This window comes from Dendropsophus ebraccatus, chromosome 11 (genome assembly GCF_027789765.1).
Source record: "Dendropsophus ebraccatus isolate aDenEbr1 chromosome 11, aDenEbr1.pat, whole genome shotgun sequence".
Classification (NCBI taxonomy): domain Eukaryota; kingdom Metazoa; phylum Chordata; class Amphibia; order Anura; family Hylidae; genus Dendropsophus; species Dendropsophus ebraccatus.
This window is the reverse complement of record NC_091464.1, coordinates 78,655,842-78,673,601: the sequence shown is the minus strand read 5'-3', so window position 1 is coordinate 78,673,601 and position 17,760 is coordinate 78,655,842. Positions and strand designations below refer to the sequence as shown.

At 42.3% G+C, this 17,760-nt stretch overlaps 1 protein-coding gene across 4 annotated transcripts in view; it reads left to right on the top strand.

Annotated features, from left to right (window-relative positions):
- Positions 1 to 17,760, top strand: part of TIAM1 (TIAM Rac1 associated GEF 1) — a 241,741-nt gene that overhangs the window by 89,537 nt on the left and 134,444 nt on the right. For all 4 annotated transcript variants that reach the window (XM_069946252.1, XM_069946254.1, XM_069946253.1 and 1 more), the window contains one exon: positions 11,004 to 11,041. The gene's annotated coding sequence lies outside the window, so the exon portion shown is untranslated. The remainder of the gene's footprint in view (positions 1 to 11,003; positions 11,042 to 17,760) is intronic.

The following is a 17,760-nucleotide window of genomic DNA, read 5'->3' as shown; positions in this document are numbered from 1 at the left end:
TTTCCACATAGCCTTAGGGCTTTATCCGAGTTCAGCAGCCACCGCTAATCAAATGCCGAAAGTTCGGGTTCGGATCGACTCGAGCATTTACCACTGATTGATAAGCAGGCCTACAGCATCACGTCTCAAGTCCCGTCAAGATGGTATTAGAAGAGACATTACACTTGGGTAAGCTGTCTGTGTCAGTAGCTCTGCAGCTCTGTCTCCTTGCTCTGCCACGCTGTGCTTGGCCTGCAGCACTAGTGACACAGACAGCTTCCCCAAGTGTAATGTCTGTTCTAATGCTAACATGTATATTGGATAGAGATGAGCGAAACTCTGAACACTCTTTGACTCCTGGTGGCTGGAGAAAATGGAGGCAGCCTTAGTGCTGCCTGAAAAACATAAATAGAACAATGGGCGTAGAAATAGGTGATAAAGCAGTGCCAGTGATGAGTAACTTTGACAAAATCAGGGCTTCAGCAACCATGAAGTTCCTGACACAGCCATTGGTGGCAGCAAAGGGACAGTGTTGCCTCCTATTGCTGACACAATGTTAGTTATTTATTTATTTTACACTTTCTTTGAAAAAATTATATAACTTTATAAAATTATTTGCAGAAATACTACTTTAATGGGAAATTCCTTTGGCCTTTAATTTTTGATTTGGAAATAGACTCACATGCACAAGATGTACTATATTATACAATAGATTCAATTTCCAGAATTATGGTGACACTTACACAGACAGAGCAATATCCTGTCTGGACAACACTGTCAGACCATGGATATTATGAATCAGTGCCTTAATGTACCTTAAAGAAGAAAAAAAGCCTCCAGATTTACAGTGTTTAAGGAAATTATTATCATCATTATTTTTTTTATTAGTTCAGTATGAGGAGGATAAATGACATTATTTGTGTTTTCCGGAAGCCGTCTGTCACTTTGCAGAGTCAGCAAAACGTAAGCTTTTAAGTGATCTGCCTTACAAAATGGTGAAGAATCCATGAACTTGTAATGTGATGTTATAATTATAGTGACACAGCCGCGGCTTCCTTGCACAGGAGTAGTCATACCGGAGTGTCTAGAAGTCTTTCCCTGGGGTGAATAGGCGGCCATTACAGTCAATGGAAACCCCGTGCTATAGTGATTCTAAAGTTTGCTCAGAAAGGAATGACGTTCCCTGCTTACTGCTGTATCATTTTGAACAACTATGCTTTGCGTAGTAGGGTCTAAGCTGCATAATGCCTATGCCTATAATAGTGTACGCTTTCACCAGAAACTAGTGTAAAAAAAAAAAAGTTGTAAATGTCAGTCAAAATGTACACAAGACCCCTTTTTGCATTTAAAGGGGTACTCCACTTAAGATTTAACCCTGTTCCATCCCCACGCATAGTTTAGGCTTGTGTGTAGTAGATTTCTATTACATGAATTAGGCCGTTTGTCTGCAGCACATCCCGACTCACAGCCTGAAAGTGCAGAAAATCCTCACTTCCTGGTCCACTCTGTCTGCACTCCTTTGTCCTCCCCCTCCCTTCTGAGACCAAAGTCACATGATCTGTCTCTTTTGTTGCCACACCAGTTGAAATCCCTCTGGACCACTGACATGGCCAAGGGGCGGGAAAACTACAGAACATGACAGCCCCCTGAGCTCTCGCCGGCAGCTAGAAAGACAAGGGACAGCTCAAAATACTTGGGGGATTTGAGAAGTAAAAAAAAAGTCTAGGTTTGGGATCATTTAATATATTTTTTTTATCTCTAGGATGGAATACCCCTTTAGGCTATATTCACACTATGTAAAAACAATGGCCGTATTTCATAAAAACGGCTGTTATGAAATATGTTTTTACACAACCTTAAACAAAAAAAAAATGACCATTTAAGAGTTATCACAGTTATTTACATAGCATGTCCATCTGCTAAGCTGGAGCTGGAAGACACACATGCTCAGTTACCCTCATTGTCTAGATACTGAGCTAAGGCTGAAGGGCACATATGCTCAGTTACTCTTGCGGTCCACTTACTAAGCTGAAGGACACAGATCTTTAAAGGGGTAGTCTGGCGCTACAAAAACATGGCCACTTTCCCCCTACTGTTGTCTCCAGATTGGGTGGGGTTCTGAAACTCCGTTCCATTGAAGTAAATGGAGCTTAATTGCAAACCACACCTGAACTGGAGACAACAGTAGGAGGAAAAGTGGCCATGTTTTTGTAGCGCTGGATAACCCCTTTAAGGTCCCTATATTATTGGCTGTACCCACCACTCAGTGTGTTTCTGTCATTATAAGGTGTATGGGGCTCTCCTATCATCTCTCTCTCCATCCATCCACTTAGGTGAAGCTGGAGGACACACACGCCTAGTTACTTTTCCTGTCCACTTAATGAGGTGAATGTTGATGGTCACACATGCTCAGTCGTTTCTCCCGCCGCCTGGTCTCTGCACACTGATCCTTTCTTTAATGTAGAGCAGCAAGTAATTTTCTGCTTGTCAGGGAAGGAGCAGATCCTATTAAGTGGCAAATATAGCAGTGTAGCTGAGAAGAATATGAATGATTTATACTGTCTGAGGGGAGGAGACGTATTCTACCAAGAGTCTGCCCCCAAAAATAAGAACACACCGATATACACTTATAAATCCTCTTCTCTCTGCATAGAGCCTCCTCTATGTACGTTATGTTTACTTCTCTGGGTTACGTATTGGCTGCTGTTCCTTTTATCACCCTACTAACTTCCTTACACCCCCCCTTAGTAGTGCAGATTTATTACCCCCCTGCAGCCAGCCCTTCCTCCTCTCCCATCCGCCTTTAATTTTTGTGGGATATAAAGCATTCCCCTTCCTCTTTGGCTCCATCAGCTGTCATTTTTGTATCTGTCTATGGAGCGCTTTGATGTTTATAGATCTTATAATTACAGATCTTTCAACGCGGCTGTTTGCACAGGGGATCAGTGATGTCAATGGTAGCGGTGTCACTGGACAGCTTTACTGCGCCTCTTTATGCTTTTAATAGATGTCTGTGGTTATGTGAGAGGATGTCCTTTGGGAAGCCACGCTGAGGGCTCTGTGTGCTCCTGATGTTTATGGCCTTATATATAGATGCATCGACTGCTTGTAATAATGGGAGGGAAAATTCTTTTTTAAAAAAAAAAAAGTGTTTATTACTAGAGATGAGCGAACTGGGTTCGGGTTCGAGTTGATCCAAACTCGAACGTTCGGTATTTGATTAGCGGGGGCTGCTGAACTTGGATAAAGCTCTAAGGTTGTCTGGAAAACATGGATACAGCCAATGACTATATCCATGTTTTACACATAGCCTTAGGGCTTTATCCAACTTCAGCAGCCACCGCTAATCTAATGCCGAAAGTTTGGGTTCGGACCGACTTGTGCATGCTCCAGGTTCGCTCATCTCTATTTATTACTAATAAATAACCGCACTTATGCACGCCCCCCATACATCTGCCTTCCTGCTGTGCAAGTAGTTAATAATTTTTTTTTTTTTTTTTTTTTTTTTTTTTTTGGCACTGATGTAGGATTTTCCTGTCCGGATATTACTCATACATACATACACACATTATATATATATTATATATGTGTGTATATATAATATATATATATATATATATATATATATATATATATATATATATATATATATATATTATATATGTGTGTGTGTATATATATATATGTATATATTAGTAATTTACACCACCCTATAGAAATTTCCTTATAATTGTGACTAATCTGACACACTGTAGACATTCATGTGACATACAAATTGCGGTTTAATACACTTTTAGGTAACTTGCAATGTGTGAGGTCACACCCTACTAATAAATATGGTATATGTGGTTGCACAGGTTTCCAGGTCCGTGTTGGAGACTTTCTAAGGATGAGGAATGGTGGTCAATGGTGGCCACTACACGGTTGAAACCCTACCACTAGAGATGAGCGAATTTACAGTAATCATACGAAACTCTTCATTATCCTCAGCCGGCTGCCTTTTAACTCACTGCTGCTGGGAAAAGCTGGATCCAGTCCTGGGAGGCCCCTCCCCCAGAAGCAGTCTGTTGTAGGGAACACATGAACAACTGGGTTTGGGGAATTCTGGAGAAGGAACAGCTTCTAATTGGCCAGCTTAATGCTGGGTTTACACGTAGCAATAATTCGCCCGATCGTACGATGAACGATTTCGAAGTAACTATTTTTTTTATTACGATCAGCGTTTAGACGGAACGATATATCGTACGGAAAAATCGTTTTGCGATCATTTTGCGATCTCTTAAGCCCATCTCGCACATAGGTTAAATCGGTGAACGACTGTTTACACGGAACGATCTGCAATTTTTTGCGAACGACGATTTAAGAACATGTTGTAAGATCAAAATGAACGATTTCACGCTCGCCGTTTGATCGTTCGCTGCGTTTACACGTACGATTAGCGTTTGAATTCGATCGTTATCGTGCAAATTCGAACGATAATAATTCCGTGTAAACGCAGCATAAGATTGCTAACAGGTCCCGCTAAAATTATTGTGGAGTAATTGATTATAGTTATGCTGCGTTTACAGGGAACAATTATCGTTCGAATTTTCGATATAACGTTCGCATTTGAGCGATAATCGTTCCGTGTAAACCCAGCAGACGATCAAGTGACAAGCGAAAAATTGTTCATTTTGATCTCTCATGTTCTCAAATCGTCGTTCGTTGTTCGTTAAAAATTCGCAGATCGTATCATGTAAACAGTCTTTCAAAGATTCACCCTATGTAAAAGATGGGCTTAAGCAATCTTAAAAACGATCGCAATAACGATTTTTCTTATGAATTTTTTAACGATTTTTCTAACTATTTGTCTAAATGCTGATTGTTATAAAAACCAAATCGTTGCTTCAAAATCGTTAAACGATGGATTGGCGGAATTATATCTCTGTGTAAATGCATTATGGTTTAAACTGCAATATGTCCATAGGTGTTTTAATGTGGAAATCCTCAAATCAGCAGCTGGAAGGTTTATTCATGGATTTTACTTAAAACAAACAAAAATCCACAGCCTTCCAGTTCTTATCAGCTGCTGTATGTCCTGCAGGAAGTGGTGTATACTTTCCAGTCTGACACAGTGCTCTCTGCTGCCACCGCTGTCCATATCAGGAACTGACCAGAACAAGAGCAAATCCCCATATAAAACCTCTCCTGCTCTTGAGAGTTCCTGACATGGACAGAGGTGACAATAGAGAGCACTGGAAAGCATACACCACTTCATGCAGAACATACAGCAGCTGATAAGTATTGCAAGGATTGAGTTTAATAAAATAATAATTTACAAATCTATCTACCTTTCTGACACCTGTTTGGAAGCATTTACTCTGTGCCCCTTTTATACAGTCCAATTTTTGCAGTAAGGGTGGATTCATGCACTAGTTTACCTGCTGCTTTGTCTCATTTACATAAGGACAGCATCTTTGCTAAGCCTAAGAGCCAGTTCACATGGAGTAAAAGTAGCGGAATCCCGCCAGCCTCCGTGTCATACTGGCAGTCTATGGGAGGGCTCACACGCCTACTCTCTCCACACGTCCCGCTCGGGAGAATTGACTGTGTGAGCTTCCCATAGACTGCCAGTATGACACAGGCTGGCGGGATTCCACTGCGGAATTCTGCTAGTTTTACTCTGTGTGAACTGACCCTAAGGGTAAAACTGGCGGAATTTCACCTGTCTCAGTGTGCCTCCACAGCCGCCGCTCTCCGCTCAAAGAAAGTGACATGTTGGTGGCAGCGGAGGAGTGCTCGCCCTCTCATTCACTCATATAGGGACACTGAGCACAGCGGAATTCCGATGTATTTGCTCCGTGTGAACATACCCTGACAGAGTAGTAACATAGTTGCCATAAAATTGGCTAAAGGCTTGTTGCAAGAGAAAGGCGCCTCGCTGTCAGCTGGAGCAGTCTGTGACCACTTCTGTGGGGAGACATGGAGTGACACTGTGGCAGTGATGGCATCCAGCACCAGGTGGCCTTGACTCATTTCTGAGATGCCCCAGCCACCAAGAATAATCCAGCTTGTATGTGGAACAGTCTGGATAATAAGTACCTGGCAATGGCTTGTAAGTGCACCAGCTTCACCCTTATACACTTCTGTCTGCGTTCTCCGTGTGAGGCATGTGAATTATTGATGTGTGGCCCCTCGGCACTTTCATTACCATCAACCTTGAATATTTCTTGCAGTCAAAAGATGTTGTGTAAGTGAGGGAAACTTCTGGAGTATTAATTAAGCACCTGTGGTGTTTGATCATCGGGGCGGGGGTAATAATGCCGGCGAGCCCACCGAATGCAGCACGCTGGGAGGCAGCCCGTTCAAGAGGAACATTTCTGCAGGGACAGCCCCAGGCAAAGAACCGAAACGTACGTGGTCTTCTCAGTTCTCGAAATGGTTTGCAGACTTATGGGATAAGAAGCTCATTTCTTCTCTTTTTTTTTTTTTTTTTTTTTTGAACTCTTAGCCAGAAGATATTTTCCTAAAATAACTCGTTGTAAAACTTCCCGCATCCTCATTAGAGGTAATTATGTATTCCGAGGCTCTTCTGTGGCCTCTCGACGTCTTCTCACCGCTCACAGGAGTTCTCCATTTACAGATCACTTCTCGTCTTGTAGAAGATGTTTGTCTGGTTCGGAGGCAGCTGGAGAGCTTTGTGCCTTCCCTCAGACTCCAGGAAGAAATAGCTTTGTCATTGCTGGAGCCCGTTTGTATGACATCCTGTCGGAAAATATTAGATTTCCTTAGAAAATTTGAATTTTGACCTAAAGAAGTACTCTGTGTTGAATAATAGTTCTTTGTTGGAAGGGTCTCATGACAATAAGCTGATCACATAGTGTCTTCCTGCAGAGACCTCAGATGATTAGCTGTAATCTGGCAAGAAATGTTAACTTTTTTTTCTGCAGCGCCACCACAGGGGAAACTAAGTATTACAATGTTCCAGATATGGAAATGCTTTTTGTAAACTCTATTCTGTGGAATACCTACCAGAGTATACCAAAATGCCAAAGCATCCCCCCCCCACACTTAAAGCGAATGTACCACTATTACATTGCACTGGGGGCAGGCCCCCTGGCCTCCTGTATGACAAAGATCCCTGGACCAGGCAACCAGTGCCGGTTTGCTTTAATTTTGTCCACCACCTTCTAGAGAGTCCTTTATAGACTGCCCTTTAGATGTCCACTCCCTGTCACGAGCCAATTCTTAGGGCCCTATTCCACTGGCCGATCAACGATGTAAACGAGCGCAGATCTGCTAGATCCGCACTCGTTTACTGGGCCTATTCCACGGCCCGACAGTCTTTAGCGAGGGCTGCAGGGACATTCTTACCGATGTCCTTGCAGCATACATTACCTAGCAGGGCTTTTCCTCCGCTCAGTCTTCCTCCCGCGGCGCAGCATTAACTCCGGAGCGGCCTGACTGAGCTGTCAGACCGCTCAGCCAATCACTGGCTGCGGCGGTCCCTGCCTGTGATTGGCTGAGCGGTCTGACAGCTCAGTCAGGTCGCACTGAAGCTGATGCTGCGCCGCGGGACCCTGGGAGGAAGACTGAGCCGAGGAGAAGCCCTGCTAGGTAATGTATGCTGCTTCTCAAGTCGTCTGTGGCCTACCGCCCACCACGATTCCACCCAGCGATGCGCGGGTGGCGACTGATGATTTTAGGTTTGGGCCTAAATGAACGATCAGCCGATGACTCGCTAGTTTTCTCTATTCCACCGAGCGATAATCTGCCAAATCGGGCCAATTCGCCTGATTATCGCTCCGTGGAATAGGCCCCTTAAAGGGGTGATTCACTATTAGAAAAGCATAACTACTTTTATAACTAGAAACCGCACCACTCCTGTCCTCAGGTTTTGTGTGGTATTACAGTTCAGCTCTATTCACGTAGATGGAACCAAGCTGCAAAACCCACATCCAGAGTTTAGAGTATTAAAGTGACAACATGGTTAACAGTAAGTTGTGATAAAAGCTTTTATTTAGTGTTGTGAAATAACATAAATGGACGAACATTACAAACAAACAGGGTCAAAAACAACTCCACACATCGTTGGGTTGACCATGCAAGATGTCCAAATATTTGGAACCATTTATAATCATTGATTGCTGGAAGGGTATACATCCCACCATACATCTAAACATTTGAGGTCACATGTAACCACATACCCATATACTTTTCACAATACAGCATCCCTTTAGGGTATGTAGGGACAGTCCCGCCTGACCTAGGGGACGCCCACACCAGGCGGTCCACAGTAGTTATAGGCAGGGACTCATCAGGGCCTAGGTCCAGGTATCCTTAATCATCCAGAGAGCACTATAGATTTGTTTGTAATGTTCGTCGATTTATGTTACAACACTAAATAAAAGCTACGTTTTATCATAACTTACTGTCAACCATGTTGTCACTTCAATACTCCAAACTCTGTCTGTCCAGGACATGGTGGTGACTGAGTATCACATATCTACTACTCTTTTTCACCTACACGATTTTTGTGCAAAACCCACACCCAAACTGAAGACAGGAGTGGTGCTGTTTCTGGAAGAAAGCGGACTTGTTTTTGTAAGTCTGGACAACTCCTTCAAGAGTTGAGGAATCATGCCCAGCCCTTTGCTGTCCTTTTATTCTAAGCTTGTAAATAAAGTTTAGTGTGCTGTACAGTACCTACCTGCAGGCAGTAACAGGCCTTGACCCCCAAGTGCTAGGCATTTTTATTGGCTGCTGTATGTATAGAGCTTCTCTCCTGTAGAAAAAAAATTAGAAAAGCTGCAGGATCCAACGGAAATAAATAGCAGGCATCTCTCTCCTGTAGGCAGTGACTGATATTCTTAAAGGGCGAGTCCTGGGTTAGAAAATGTGTCTGCTTTCTTCTGAAAACAGTTCCACTTCTGTCTTCAGATTGTGTGGGGTATTGCATCCTAGCCCTATTCACTTCAATGGTGTTGATCTGCAAAACCACACATAACCTGGGATCAGTGGTGGTGCTGTTTTTGGTATATTTTTTAATTGCAGGAGTAAACCACACAACTCTGTGGGAACCTACACAACTGGGGAAAGAACATACAAACTCTTAGCCAATATGGTGTTTACCATCAGATATGTTAAAAACTGGGCCAATGTTACATACGTGCAATATATAATCTGTATGCTAATTAGATATCTGCCTATCTATATCACGTTTTAATACGTTTTTCTTTCTATCTTGTGATCTAAGCATAGAGGGAGTAAAATGAGGATGTAGGTTTCATCTGACCGACTTATCATCCTGTCCTGCAGAGACCCTGTCTTTCTTCTCAGAAGCTGAGTGATGGCCTCACGTTCTCATGGGTCCTGTCCCTGTCTTTCCCCTGGGAACCTCTTCTCAATGAGTAGTGAGTGGCGCTTGCTCGGACTTGTTAAGAGCCTCTTTCCTGTTTCCCGGCACCGTTCATTTTCAATGCCGTAATCTTGTAACCTGGATCACAACAGCTGTGAAAGCATTTTTCCATTTTGTCTTGGTCAGGAAAAAAACATCCTGTGAGTGTTGTCGTCAGTGAGATTTATGATTTAGTAGGAGCGCGGCGCGAGATCCAAAAGTCGCTCCTTTTGTTGTTTGGATGGAGAATGTCTCACATCTGGCTCTAATTTTCCTTTTTAAAGGTAATGGCTAAGAGAACAGTGAACAGGGGTTATATATATATATATATATATATATATATATATATTTTTTTTTTATATCATATCAGTGTGGCACAAAGCACATGGCTGGGTTATGTCTCCTTATAACCTCCATTTATAGAGTTGGAAGGGCTTCCATAGACTTATGAAACCAAACTCTACCTCTGTATACCTCCAATTGTAAGTGCGCCTGGTACGAACCCCACACACACTGCCTTACATATGGTCATACACATTTGACATGTAGTGTATATAGGTGACGAAGTCACTGTATGTGACGACACATGTTGGGTCTGCACCAGGGCATCTGCTCCCATGAAATTGAATCAGTGTTATACATATGGTTTGGCTTCCTTCTTGTACTAAAGGTTCATACTGGGTGTTTACATTGATATAGTGAATTTCTTTTGCACTTTTGCACTGTAGCACTTTCTTTTTATACTGAGGAATTATTTACAGACTTTTTGGGGGATTTACTTTTTGGAGCCATGCTTGCTGTTTATCCTTTATCATAACCAATCATGTGGAGCACTACTAACATATGTTTTTTGTCAAGTTGTGAGTAGAAGTTATTGTGTGCACCTCTGTTATCTATATCCTGTTGTCACCTGTCACTGTTCTCTTACCTGTGATAAGGAAGACATTGCTTGGAAATTATCTGTACTGAACCGAAGGTGTTAAGGCCCTATTACACAAAGCGATTATCGGACGATATCGGCCGTTACAGACAATAATCTTCTTGTGTAATAGAAGGCAACGATCAGCCGACATGAACAATGTCAGCTGATTGTTGCAGTCAGTTGTCTTTTAACATGTTAAGATAAACGACTGTGATAGCAACAATCTGCTGCCATTGCTCCGTGGGGTAGGATCGGGGGCAGCAGACCGCTGCTATGTGCTATGGGCTGCCCAGACGATCCAGCGATCACCCAGGCAGCTCCCCGCGGCCCCCTTGTACTTACCCACTCATTGCTGCCGCGTGTAGTAGCGGCGGCAGCAAGCGGGGAACGAGGAGCAAACAAGCGCCATGTAATAGGGGCTTTAGATTACTTTTTGTTTATGTATGTTGGGGGGGGGGGGGGGTTATTAAGAGATTTAAAAAAACAACACCGTTTTCTTAAAATTTTTCTTTTCTCAAATAGCACCGCTTTCTCTCATAGGTTATGTCTGGAGTTGCGGCTCCACTTTATTACTGTGGTTATAGCTTTGCTGTAATGTGGATAAGGAATTATTCAATATAAAGGATGTCATATTAACAGGTGACACAGCTGTTAACTTTTATTTTTTTCTTTAACAGTTTGAGTTTTACATCTAAAATATTCATTTCAATCTCTTGTCTTTTGCAGATCCTATTTGCCGCGCTGTGCCTGGAATCCATGCACCTGTAAGTATAAAGCAGTCTGTAATAATTTTTATGTATAATACACATTATGTGTTTGTGAAGCTTTAACTGTTCAATTAACAGCTCTATATAACATAGGGGTTATTGCCTTCCTCTGGATCAACACAGTAGGGCTTCTGTAGGTTGAAATTAATTAACTCATGTCTTCTTTAAACCTTATTAACTATGTTACTATGGTGTACATGTGAATACTAGAGACATGCGAACCACGAGCAAGTTCTGGTTCGTCCACACAAACCTGAACGTGGTCAAGGTTTGCTCATCTCAAATAAATGCATAATATATCTTATCAGAGAAAAGTGTAGTCTTCCTTACCTTCCAGCAGCCTTTCATTCCTCTTTCTTTGTCTGCATGCACTCTCTAATTGTTCATATATCTCCTCAGTCACCAAAAATCCATCTTGTGTAGCGTTGTTCCTTAATGGGGGGAAGGGGGTGCATCTGGAGTTTTATATCCATATATTAACTAGTACATGTGGATATTTAAAGGGGTATTCCAAAGAAGAAACTCCAAAGAAGAAACAAACAGATTTACATAAATCCATGCCATAAGATTGTACAAACTTGTAAATGACCCCATTTAAAAAAAAATCAAGTACTCCTCTGGAGTCTGGACAGTTCTCAAGGACAGGCATACATATAGAGGGAGGAGGGGGATGCAGCTGAAGCTTCTTATTAGGATTTTAAAGGGTTTACTAGTATATTTGCCTATCCTCTTCATAAGTCCTACAGATTAAAGTGACTCTGTACCCCCCCCCCCCCCCCAAACCGCTTGTACCTTCGGATAGCTGCTTTTAATCCAAGATCTGTCCTGGGGTCCATTCGGCAGGTGATGCAGTTATTGTCCTAAAAAACAACTTTTAATATTGCAGCCCATGCCAAACGGGAGTATCTGTGCCCTAACTTTGCACCACCCCTCTGTCCCTCCTCCCCACCCTCTCCATCATTAGGAAGGCCACTGGAACATTTTCTCCATGCTGAACATTGCACAGGTGCTCAACTATCCAGCCCATGTTCAGTATTCACACAGCTGACGAATAGGAGACAATCTGCCTGGAGCATTCCTAATCATGAGAAGGGTGGGGAGGAGGGACAGAGGGATGGTGCAAAGTTAGGGCACAGATACTCCCGTTTGGCACAGGGCTGCAAGTTTAAAAGTTGTTTTTTTAGAACAATTACTACATCCCCTGCCGAACGGACCCAAGAGCAGATCTTGGATTAAAAGCAGCTATCTGAAGGTACAAGTGGTTTGGAGGGGGGTCAGATGGTGGGTTCAGAGTCGCTTTAAGTAGAGTGGTGGTTGAGGATGCATGCTACTGCACGGAATAATATGGACTGTCAAAGCTCTCAGAGCCTGCCGTAATCTTATGGGTAAAACTAAGCAAAACCAGCACAATCCCAGGACTGATATATCCATCATTTGTCATTGGGTTATGTCGCACCCTCATTTACAGTGCATAAAAAAAGCATAAAATTATAATAATCTTCTAATGTGACCATAATACAAGTACAAACTGATTTCATCTGCCAGTTACTGCAGTGATCTAGAAGGGAGGAAGGATCCCGTTCTCAGTAAGTTTTGTGAGGTTTTATTAACTTCACGTCTTGTTGGCTGTGTTGTTTAGTGCACCTTTTATACCCACAGTAAAAGTCATCAGATGCAGCAGTGAAATTACATGGTGGAAGTGACACGCTAATAACAGAGGGTTACAGCAAAGAGCACTAGTAATTAAAGGGAATTATGCTTTTTGTAACTTAATACTTTCTGCAGTAAATATTACAAGTTGAACATAATGTATTCATGTTCTAGGGCTCCAAGAGATTTGTAATGCCAGGTATTCACCAGTAGGGTGCCTTGTTATTACCTGATACCTTCTGATTCAGTCGTTTTAGCTTTTTATGTGACCTTTAGGACTATGACATCCAATATACCACAAGGCTGTGTTTTTACATTGTTTAGAAAGTTGGATAACTTCACATTTTGTGATGTTTTAGCTTTGCCCCCTATGGGATCATTTTTGTTTATTGCTCCAATGCATCTAAATAGCTGAAGTGTAAAAAAAAAAAAATAGGGTGCGTTCACACGTACAGGATCTGCAGCAGATTTGATGGCACAGATTTGAAGTTGCAGATTCAAAGCAAATGAATTCTGGGCCATCAATTCTGCTGCGGATCTGTTGCAGATCTGCCGCAGATTCAAATCTGTGCCATCAAATCTGCTGCAGATCCTGCACGTGTGAACACACCCTTAATCTGTAATTACATTTACAATTCCTAAACAAACCTATGTGTCACCATGGCAACAGACTACAGACAACCCTTCTGTAGTCAGTTTGTAAAGTCACACTTGAGAAGTTCTTCATGCATACACTGGACCACCCCATAGGGCCTGGTTCACCTGGCCCCTCTTTAGGCTTGTGTATCATGCTTTTTTAATTTCACAAGAAATATAATAGCATAGTCTCTAATACTATTTCACAATAGAATGCAGTGTAGGGCACAAAGCGCTCTTCTTGCCTTGGGCTGATGTCTGGTTTCTGCCCAATCACAATACTGTTTGTTAATGTCCTGATCCTGGGGCCCACTAACCCTGTACTGCCATACTATACTACATATTTTCTTATGTGATGTTTGCTACTGGATTCCTATATGGTGACATATGCTACTGTCTTCTATTGGATGTATACATAAGGAAATCCTCCTGGTGTATACCAACAACAACATAGGAACAGAGACACATATATCTTTTTAAGTTTCTATGCAAAATAATTTGCTGGGGCCCTATAAAAATAGAAAAAAACCTATGCAGCTATACTGAAAGTCTTCTGGTCCTACTTACAAAATAAGAGCTCAGAGCAAGACCCGCCTGCTAGGCCTGCTGGTGCAAGATGGGACACCACCGCTGCCAGTGAGTGGGCAGGTCCTGCTCTGAGCTTTTTGCCTCGGAAGCAGGAAGAAGACAGCAGCACTGGAAGAAGCCAAGAAGGGGATCAGAGGTAGGTAAGTATAGTTTTTTTTTTTTTTTTTTAATTATTATTTTTATGGTGCTAACAAAATTTTGAAAAACAAAACTGTGGAATACCCCTTTTCCATACCTTAGGTTAGTAAGTAGCAGTATATGGATGGAAGTGGGTGTGACTGCAGGATGAAACTACACAGGGTTTGTTTGTAGTCTGTAACCATGGAGATACATAGGATAGAAGATATAAACACACAATGGTAGATTTTTTTTTTTTTGTCCAAATGAATATTTTATCTCCCCCCGCCCATCATTACTCTATGGTTCCTTAGACTGCCTGTAGTACTCCTTTTGTTACCACCCTCTTAGCATCATATTAATAGTCATCCAGCTTCCCCGGAAAGGGGTATTTTCTTTTCTCCTTTGCAGTCATAGTTGCTCTATGTAAAGAGTTAAAGTGTTCAGCTAGAAAACAGAATTGTAAGAAAAACACTTGCGTCTCCATGACATATACCGTGCTTTGTATTCCCGTTCGGTGCGCTGTAGATCAGCCCACTCAGTATTATGTTCCTGTAGCTTTCTCCCAGCTGTATAATTGTCTTGTGATGTTTAGGATTTTATAATGTTTGCGTTTTTTTTTCCGTTTTTGTATAAAACATTAGCTTTTTTTGTTTGTTGTTTTTCCCCCCTCTTTTATAATAGTCTCAGTGTTAGCCATACTGTAGTTTCCAATCTGTAATATTATATCATACAATTGGTGCACGGTGCAGGGGCCGAGGTGTTTTTGTAGTACGGACCCCCCGCTACAGTATTGTGTTAGGAAGAATCAGGAGTTCCGGGTGTTGTGGTTATGTAACTCTGACATATGATGCTTCAGTTCAATCCTAGCAGGATACATGGATTATGTAAAGGCGGTAGTATTTTTCCTATAGCGTGTGTTCCATCCATAGAAATACATACATGAAAAGGCAAAGCTATAATAGAGCACTTATACCCAGAATTCACATTTTATGATTTTTTTTACAGTAAAAATCCACATTTGCATAGAACATTTTTACAAGCTTTTCTGATCTGTCAATACATTTTTGTATTTATTTTGTACAGTCACATGATGTTTTCTTCTCTTTTAACTTCTACAGCCAATGTTGTGTCGCCCCCCCCCCCCCCCCCAATAGACTGACTTGTAACTATATGCCACTCATTGAGGCGAGATGAAGGGGCACAGTGGCCCTACAGCCTAGCAATCATAGGGGGTCTTAGAACCTGGGGGCCCACGGAGGCAAATTTTTGATATGTCACTATGGTAAAAGTTCCAGGATAACTTATCGTTTACCCATGTAAATCTCTGCTCATTCTAGGCTTTAGTAGTCAAGAGGGAGGTCCTACTCACTGATTGACACCTATCTGTGTAGAAGTATGCATGCTGAGGGCTTTCACAAGGTTGATTGGGCTGGCCCCCGCCAATCTCTAGATATAGGAGGAAGAAGCACAGTTGTGCGCTTTACTCCCTGGCTCGTTGCTTGATAGGATGGGTCTATATAATGGAACCCATCTCCTGCAGGGAGTCCGTCCAAGCGCAAGCAGGGTAGTGAAGTGCACAGCTGCCTATATCTAAAGATTGTGGGGGTCCCAGCACTTAGACCCCAACTGGTCAAACCAGATGTTTTTATTTTTAGGCAACAGTAATGCTTTAAAGGGGTACTCCGGCAAAACACTTTCTCTTTCCAATCAACTGTTTTCCGAAAGTTATATAGATTTGTAATTTACTCCTATTTAAAAAATATTCAGTCTTTTCATACTTATCAGCTGCTGTATGCACTGCAGGAAGTGGTGTATTCTTTCCAGTCCGACACAGTGCTCTCTGCTGCAACCTCTGTCCATGTCAGAAACTGTCCAGAGCAGGAAAGGTTTTGCTACTGATCTGGACAATTACCGACATGGAAAGAGTCAGACTGGAGAGAATACACCACTTCCTGCATGACATACAGCAGCTTATACTTATAGGAAGACTTGAAGAAGACTATACCAGGGCATTGTTGTGATCAGATGAGGGGAATATAGTTTAGGGAGGATACAGGCAGTGATGGAACTGAGGCAGTATAACACAGGGTGACCTGTTTTCCAGCAATACGGTCTTTTCCTAAATTTTTTTATTAAATTAGCCGCTTGTCATGGAGATGAGTGGGGACCTGGTGGATGTCAGTTACATGAGCAACCTTTGTTTTTATGAAGGGGTTGTCCAGTGTTTTCAGATATTCCTAAAATCTAGTCATTGCATTAAAAGGGATTGTCACCTCCTTGTATCCAGAACGGTTGTCACTTACTGTGAACCAGAGGGCAGGGATCGGATGCCATGCCTAGATGACAATACTTGGAGGAACAACGAGTTCTGTACTGGGTTATAGAATAAAAGCCAGTGGCATGGGTGTGAGAAATCCATCTGAATAATGTGCTAGAGCAGTCCCAGACGGATGAGTAAGTCGTCTTTCAGCAGGGTAAGCACCATGCTATTGTGTATTGCAAATAAAACTGTGGTTGAACTTAATTTTCTGATAGTTGTATTTGTATGAGCTACTGTATGTCCTGCAGGAAGTGGTATATTCTCTCCAGACTGACACAGTGCTCTCTGCTGCCACTTCTGTTCATGTCCGAAACTGTCCAGAGCAGCAGCAAATCCCCATAGAAAACCTCTCCTGCTCTCCAAACTGGAAAGACTAGATTTTTTTTACAGGACATACAGCAGCTGATAAGTACTAGAATACTAGAAATTTTAAATAGAAGTAAATTACAAACCTTAACACTTTAAGCCAAGTCCCTTTTAGCCAATTCATGCTGATTTTACAGTAAGCCACAAGCTTTTGGTATAAATTGCATTGGATTTTTGGTGCAGGTAGTTTTGGGCATCTCCCCCACTGAGTTTTAGGTTCACCCATTGTGTTCTTCCATTTCCCATATAAATTCTTCTAAATTGAGACCTTGTTTTACAGGCCAGCCACTTCCCCTCCCTTACAGTATATAAAGTTATAGTATTTTTATTGATGATTTTAGGCTGTAACCTCTGTGCTTATGGCCCTGCCATGGAGGATTAGAAAAATATAACTGCTTCCAAAAACAGTGCCACACGTGTTCTCAGGTTGTTTCTGGTATTACCACTCTGCTCCATTAACTTCAATAGAACAAGAGGACAAGAAAGCAGCTATGTTATGCTATAGGATAGGGTGCCCATGTGTAATTTATTAGCTGTATATCATGCTCAATTGTCAAGAAGGCATTACCTAGAGGTAGCATGCATGCCTCCCCTCTCCTCTTTCTGCCCTTAATGAGTGTTGGATGGAGTTTGGCTTCCGGAACTGAGCCCTGTACATCAGATAGAGAGGAGGCATACATGCAGAAACTCTGCAGCGCCTTCCTGACACTTCTAGAAATGATATAGAGCTGATAGATAGAAGCCAGAGCACTCCCTGCCTTGACTGATGTACAGGGCCTAGACCTGGAAGCTGAACCCATCAGTAATGCAGGGCAGGGAGCAGACTAGAGGAGGCGGTGCATGCTTCAGGCCAGCCACACCTCCTTGACACTTGAATTCCGTGCATGATCTACAGCTGACAGATTCCCTTTAAAAGGCTTAAAAAGGAGTAAAAAGGCATAGCAGCTTGCTTCAAAAACTGTGCCTGTCCTCAGGTTGTGTGCGGTATTACAACTGTGTCATTCACTGCAGTGGAACTGAGCTGCAATACCACACC